The following is a 7,188-nucleotide window of genomic DNA, read 5'->3' as shown; positions in this document are numbered from 1 at the left end:
ATTTTATGTTATCCTCTACATGGATGAACCATCCACCATACAGGAAGCCCTTTGACATGGATGAATCATCCACCATGCAAGGATGTCAATTACCGCTTCGTAAGGATAGGGGTAGACCCACTTTATTACCTGCGAAGATGAAGCCTTCAATGGCTGGATCAAACACCATAGAGAAAGCCCTTGCACATAACAATAAACCTTTTGCAAGTAGGTAAAAAATAAAAATAAAAAGAAAATAAAAAATTAAAGAAAGCCTCACCAAGGACAAGTGTAAAGCCTCTCACAAGGTGTGCACCTTGCTACCTTTCAAATGTGAAGCCTCTCACAGGAAGCCCTTGACATGGATGTGCCACCCCTATCTAAGGATGTCAACTTATCACAGCTATATATATTCAGAGCGTGGCCTCTGCTACTTACATCCAGAACATCGCCTCAAATGTTTATTTCTAGAGCACCGTCTCTGCTATTTATATTCAACTCAAAGTCAGCCTCTACATTAGTATCATCAGTATCAGTACAGCTGCTTACGTTTAGAGCATCGCCTTTGTACCAGTTTCATCACTGTGACTCATATTTCAAGTCCGACTCATATATAAATATTCGACTAAGTCTTGGGAAACTATTGTGAATATTGTTAGCATATGCATTATATTATTGCTGCCAAATACGTACGTCACATCATTACTCACTTGCCTCATGACTAATGACACTATTTTCATTACTTCTAGTACGTATGGCACGTTATCTACATTATCATTTTATAGACATCATGTTACTTCACACCAGCAAGTTTGATGTGATCATCATTTTACCTTATTTCGAGGGACAAATGAACCCCAAATTTATTTTGTATATGTGCATTGGATATATTGTATTGTATTATAGGTTGGTTTAGTCCATATTACAGAGGAGATATTGTTGAAATTTCGAAAAATGATATACAGTACCTATCTTTCAAGGCAATTCATAAATCATCACTTATTCAGGCTCTCACACGTATTTGCTGAGGTAGTTCGTAAATCCTCAGTTATTGGAGCGACTTATATTCTCGAGGCAATTCCTAAGTCCTCGCCTATTTGAGATCAATATATATATTTTTGAAGCGGTTCGTAAGTACTCGCTGATTGGAGCTACTCATTCTTTCTGAGGAAATCTGTCAAACCTCGCCTACTTAACAGTTCATATTTCAAGTCTGACTCGTATATAAATAAACGATTCAAACATGGGAAATATTGTTATATCCATAAATTACATGGCATGCGTGTGACGGAGGGGGTCCCATATACACTAACATGGCCTCTACTATTCATTGATTGGGCTTATTTTAATTAAACATTTGCATCTTGGGCTTGGCGCATTTACATTTTTCCTATATATATGTGTAAATTAACTTCATTAAGGTATGTTTCCTAACCCTAATCAAATCCTTTTTCCGTCTCCTACACTTTTCCATTTTTTCCTCGTCCGGCTGTCAACTTGACCATTAATGTGTAAACGATCATCGAACCTTTTTCTCAACCGAAGACCTTTGCTTTTTAACGAAGTGTTCAGTATGCAAGTGATATCCACGTGGAGGGGACGAGATCGAGATTCTGTTGACGCATTTTTTGGGTCAACAAATAGCTCTACTGAAAAGTCCAAGTTGAAGTTTGAGGATGTCATGAGTATGATCCTGACCAAGGGAATTCGAAGACAGTAAAAAGGCGTTTCCACTTCGAGAGCAGCTTTGAACAAGGAAAACAGAGGCAGAAGTTCAAACGAAAGTAAAGGACATAATTGGAGCAAGTCAAAGATAGCAAATCAAAGTCCAGAAATCCAAAGAATTCCAACAAATCAAAATTTGTTGAATGTTGGAACTGTGGCAATTTCGGACACCACAAAAATCAATGCCAAGTTTCTAAAGAAAGAAAAAGAAAACAAGAATGAGGCCAATGTTGTAGTGAAAGAATCAGATGATGCTTTATATGCTCTTCGGAAAGAAAAGCAGAATATTGGATAATAGATTTTGGAGCATCTTTTCACACTACTTCAAGCAAAGAACTCTTTGCGAGTTACATATCGGGCAATCTGGGAAAGGTATATCTTGGTGATGATTAACCTTGTGAAGTAGCAGCAAAGGCAAAGTACAAATCAAGCTTAATGGATCTGTATGGAAACTAAATGATGTAAGACACATTTGGGACTTGAGGAAGAACTTGATATCTTTGGGACAACTATCAAATAAAGGTTGTGTCACAACCTTCAACGGCGATATTTGGATGGCTTCCAACTATGAGATGACCATGGTGGAGAATGAAACAGGATAGTAAGTAAAGAAATTGAGATCAAATACTGGCATAGAGTACGAACAAGCAGATTTCAAAAAGTTTTGTTATCAGAGTGATATCAAATTGGAGAGAATGTTGCCACGAAAATCACAAGGAGAGGTAGGATGAATGAATCGAGCATTGACAAAGCGAGCCAGAAGCACACGGTTACATGCAGGTTTGGCTAAACAATTTTGGGCTAAAGTTATCAACGTAGCAGTGTACTTAATCAATCATGGGCCATCAATACATTTGGAGTACAAGATATCGAAGGAATTATGGAGCGAAAAATAAATAAAACTTTCTCATTTGAAAGTTTTTGGCCATGTTGCATATGTACATATTAGTGATGAAATTCGGGGTAAGGTTAACCCCAAATCACTAAAGTATACTAAATTAGATATGGTGTAGATTAGTCTCAGTATTGTTTTGAGATGATAAGAACAAAAAGGTCATCATAAATCAAGATGTCATATTCATTGAAAGGGTGATGTACAAGGATAAAGACACGATGCAGTCTAGTAACATACATGATAATCCAACGTATTATGAGTTGGACAATATTCGAAGTAGTAGTACGTCACAACAGACAATAAGAGTCTTCAACCACAGGAAGTTGTCTAAACATAAAGTACATAAATTATCTGTTACTAACTAATGTCGATGAACCTGAATGCTATAATGAGACATGTCAAGGAGAGGATACGATTAAGTAGGAGCTTGCAATGAAAGATGAGATAAAGTCTCTTATCTCTAACCAAATATGGGAGCTAGTTAAGTTGCCTACAAGAAGAAAGGCTCTACATAAAAAATGGGTCTATTGGATCAAGGAGGAACCTGACAGTTCAAAATGACACAAGTCGAGATTGGTATTCAAAGGCTTAATAGAAGGACGAAATTGAATACACAGAATTTTTTTCACCAGAAGTAAAGCTGACATCAATTCGATCAGTCTTTAAGTATTGTTACAATAGAGGGATTTCACTTAGAGCAGTTAGATGTGAAAACTGTATTTCTCCACGGTGACTTAGAAGAAGAGACATATATGTAACAACTAGAGGATTTCTCAATCAAAGGAAAAAAGAAGCTTGTGTACAAATAGAAGAAAAGCTTGTACGACTTGAAACAAGCTCCAAGACAGTGATACAAGAATTTTGATGGATTTATGCAAAGAAAAAAATGCAATGCTGACCATTGTAGCTACTTTAAAAGGTTGGAGTCTAGTTACATTATCTTGCTATTTTATGTTGACAACATGTTAGTGGCAGGACCAGATATGAATGAAATCCAAAAATTAAAGAAGCAATTGACGGCAGAATTCGAAATGAAGGACTTCGGTCCAGCTAAACAAATTCTAGGATAAGAATTTGTAGGGACAAGCAAAAGGGTATTTCACAGCTATCCCAGGCCAAGTACATTAGTCAAGTTTTACAGAGGTTCAACATGAGTAATGCAAAGGCAGTTAACACTTCATTGGCTAATCACTTCCGTTTATCTAACAATCAGTCTCCGAAGGCATAAGAAGAAAGAAACTTCATGGCTAATATTCCATATGCATGAGCTATTGGGAGTTTGATGGATGCTAGGTCTGTACAAGACTAGATATTGCTCATATAGTGGGAGTTGTGAGTAGATTCATGACCAATCCAAAAAAAAGCATAAGGAAGCAATAAAGTGGATACTGAGATATCTACAGGGTATCACCAATAAATGTTTGTACTTCAAAAAAGGCAAGTTGACATTACAAGATTTTGTAGAAGCAAATTTTGCTAACAAGGTAGATCACAAAAAAATAACACTGATTATGTATTTACAGTGGGTACTACTGCAGTGAATTATGTTTCTCAAAAACAGAAGATTGTTGCTTTACCCAAACTGAAGCTAGCAAATAGAAGGTCTATTAATAGAAATGGGTTTCAAGTAGGTGGAGAATGTTCTGCAGTGATAGTCAAATTGCTATACATCTGGCAAAAAATTAAGCATTTCATTCACGAACCAAGCACATGGGACTTCGTTATGAGTTCATCATATCACTCATGGAGGATGGCATATTTAACTTTGAAAAAGATCCAGGGTAGTAAAAACCCAATCATGGTAGTAACTACAAAAAAATGGAGTTGTGCTCAACTTCAATTGGTATTCTAAAATGAAGACTAATAAGACGATCCGCACCATTTTACACTAAAATGGAACTGCTCGCACAAGGAATGCGAGATGTCTTAAGGTGAAGCAACATTAGTCTCTAAGTGGGAAATTGTTGAATAGTGATGGCCACTATTCATGAATAGTGGAGCCTAATATTTAAACTTTATATTTTCAAAGTTGGCAGAAAGTATTTCCTTTGTATTTAATGCAAAGGTTATCCTGCATGGGTGTTTTCTCATATTTTGACATAATTAAGTAATGAAATTAATGCACCGAATGGATTCACACATAATTGCATCCAAATTATCAAAAGGAGAAATATCACGTCTTCTAAAAATTCTCTATAGATTGGATGCATAAATGAAAATTTATGCAGAGCAAAGTTAAGAAGTGTAGAAGTGGGGAGAAATGAAAAAAGAGAGAAGTACTTGGAATTTTTTACAGAGAGCAAAAAAAAAAAAAAATTGAAAGATTACCTCTACATAAACAAATATAATATAATGTATTAGTGCATTCCTCTTCTTTCCTTATTGATCTAGTGAAAAAGTTGGTGTGGCTTTGTAGATTTAGGTATGATTGCCGAACCATGTTATTCTTGTGTTGTACTTGCACTTATATTTTTTTACTATTTTATTTATTCTCGATTTAAATTATTTTGCATCCCACTGATCTTGAAAAATTAGTAGCTTCTAATTCCTAAAAAAAACATCATATAAGTTATAACAGGTTAGGTTGTAGCACCACAATGAAAACATACATTCCCTAATCATGTAATGATTGCACTAGTTGCTCTGCGTGAGGAAAGACTATAAGTGATTGAAGGCAATAAGCATGTCGATCAGTTTAATTCAGAGGTGTAATAACTTTATGAGTTGAAAATAAAAACTGAACTTAAAAAAAAAAAGATAAAACAAAAAGTCAGGCAGTGGAAATCATTTAATTCAATCCTAATTTATATCAATCCATTTCTACACACACAAACACACCTATTACCACAAAAAGAGAGAACGATACAGAAAGAGAAATGAGAAAGAAGAAAAAAAATAGGAAGAAGAAGGAAAAAATAGGAAAGTTGGCCAACGCTGTTAGGAATTAAGTGCTTCCTATTATTAAACTTGAATTCTTCAATTTCAAAGATAAGTAAAAAGTTACTTATTGTCAAGTTATGTTTAATTTTATAGTTATTAGATTAAATTCAATTTTATTGAAGGGATTAATTATAATAAGCTATGAAATTGAGTTAAATGAAAGAAAAATTAGTTTTAGTGATTAAATAGACTTTAGAAATTGTCTAAACGTGAAATGGTTAAGTTTGGGTATCGCCTTTTTAATTATTGAAATTACTTAAAATAGTTAATTTTTTATTTAAAAATTATATCATATTTCAGGCGGCGATACGAATATCGGGACAGCTTACCAACCGAGTTGATTTTACCGTATACAGTTCTGTGAGTGAAAAAATTTAAATATTTTTAAAGTATTTATAAATTAAGTATATTATCAAAGTATGTACAATTATGTATTTGATTATATGATTATTATGGAAATCTCTTTTATTATGATACATGTGGAATCTCAAAGATTATTTATGACACATTTGTGACTTGGTATGTAAGACATGTTATATTGAGATTTGTTTGATATGGGAGACATGTAATATTGAGATTTGTTTGGTATGGGAGACATGTAATATTGAAATTGGCCAGAAAAATACTCATGATTATATACTTCTTTTAGTTCATGGATGGGCCTTGGCCATGTTCTATCCTACATGGAAGGGTCTTGACCTAACATTGATTTTGATCGTGTACATATAGTTCATAAAAGAGCATTGATCGTGTTCTAGAATTGATTACTAGAGGTCTTGAGACTGTCTTTCGTTCACGGAGGAGGTCAAAGGTCCGTGACAAAAGTTCTTAGCCCGAGGGGCAGATTATAGATTTCAGTCAAAGAGTACATTTTTGGTGAATTTTTTCAGTACATTTGATGTGATGAGATTATAGTATGATTACCAGCTTATGTCAATATCATGATTTGAGATGATATTTTATGACATTATGTGAATGTCTCACGTTTTGGATATAATTATATGATGTTATCTTGTGAATTATTCAATGATATGAATCTAATTTTCGATAAAAATGTAAAATAGAAAAGTATATTTATTTTTGAACTTCTCCACTCACCGAGCTATCAACTCATATATTTTTCTACATTTTTCTTATCAGACAGTAGTTGAGTTTCTGTGAATCTTTGAGAGTTGAGCCTTGATTTTGGAATCAGAGCCACACGACAGAGTTTGTTAGTATGAGTCACTTCATACAGCATGTAGTCAGTATTTTGGGACGCATGTTTATGTCTAGATGTGATTTTGCATCACTTGTAAATGGTTAGGGGGCTCACTATGTATTTTGGATCTACATATATATTTCATATTATTTCTTGGTAAAAGTTGATATTTCGGCTTATCTCTATTATGTTGTATTATAGTTTGGAATTTGTATGTAATTGATCACAGGTTGGTTAGTCCTGTTTACATGGGAGATAATACCGAAATTGTGTTAAAAATGATGTATAAAAAGTGGTATATTGTACTTGTAATAGCCTTGATGGTGGGTCCGACTTTTAGTTGATATCTATCATCAACGCATATCACGTCTGGGTCTAGTAATGTTAGACGGGGCAGGGTGTGTTAAGAGGCTCAACAAACACTACATTATGGCAAGATGTAAGTTAA

This window comes from Olea europaea, chromosome 11, assembly GCF_002742605.1.
Source record: "Olea europaea var. sylvestris chromosome 11, O_europaea_v1, whole genome shotgun sequence".
NCBI lineage: Eukaryota > Viridiplantae > Streptophyta > Magnoliopsida > Lamiales > Oleaceae > Olea > Olea europaea.
This window is presented reverse-complemented; position numbering follows the sequence as displayed.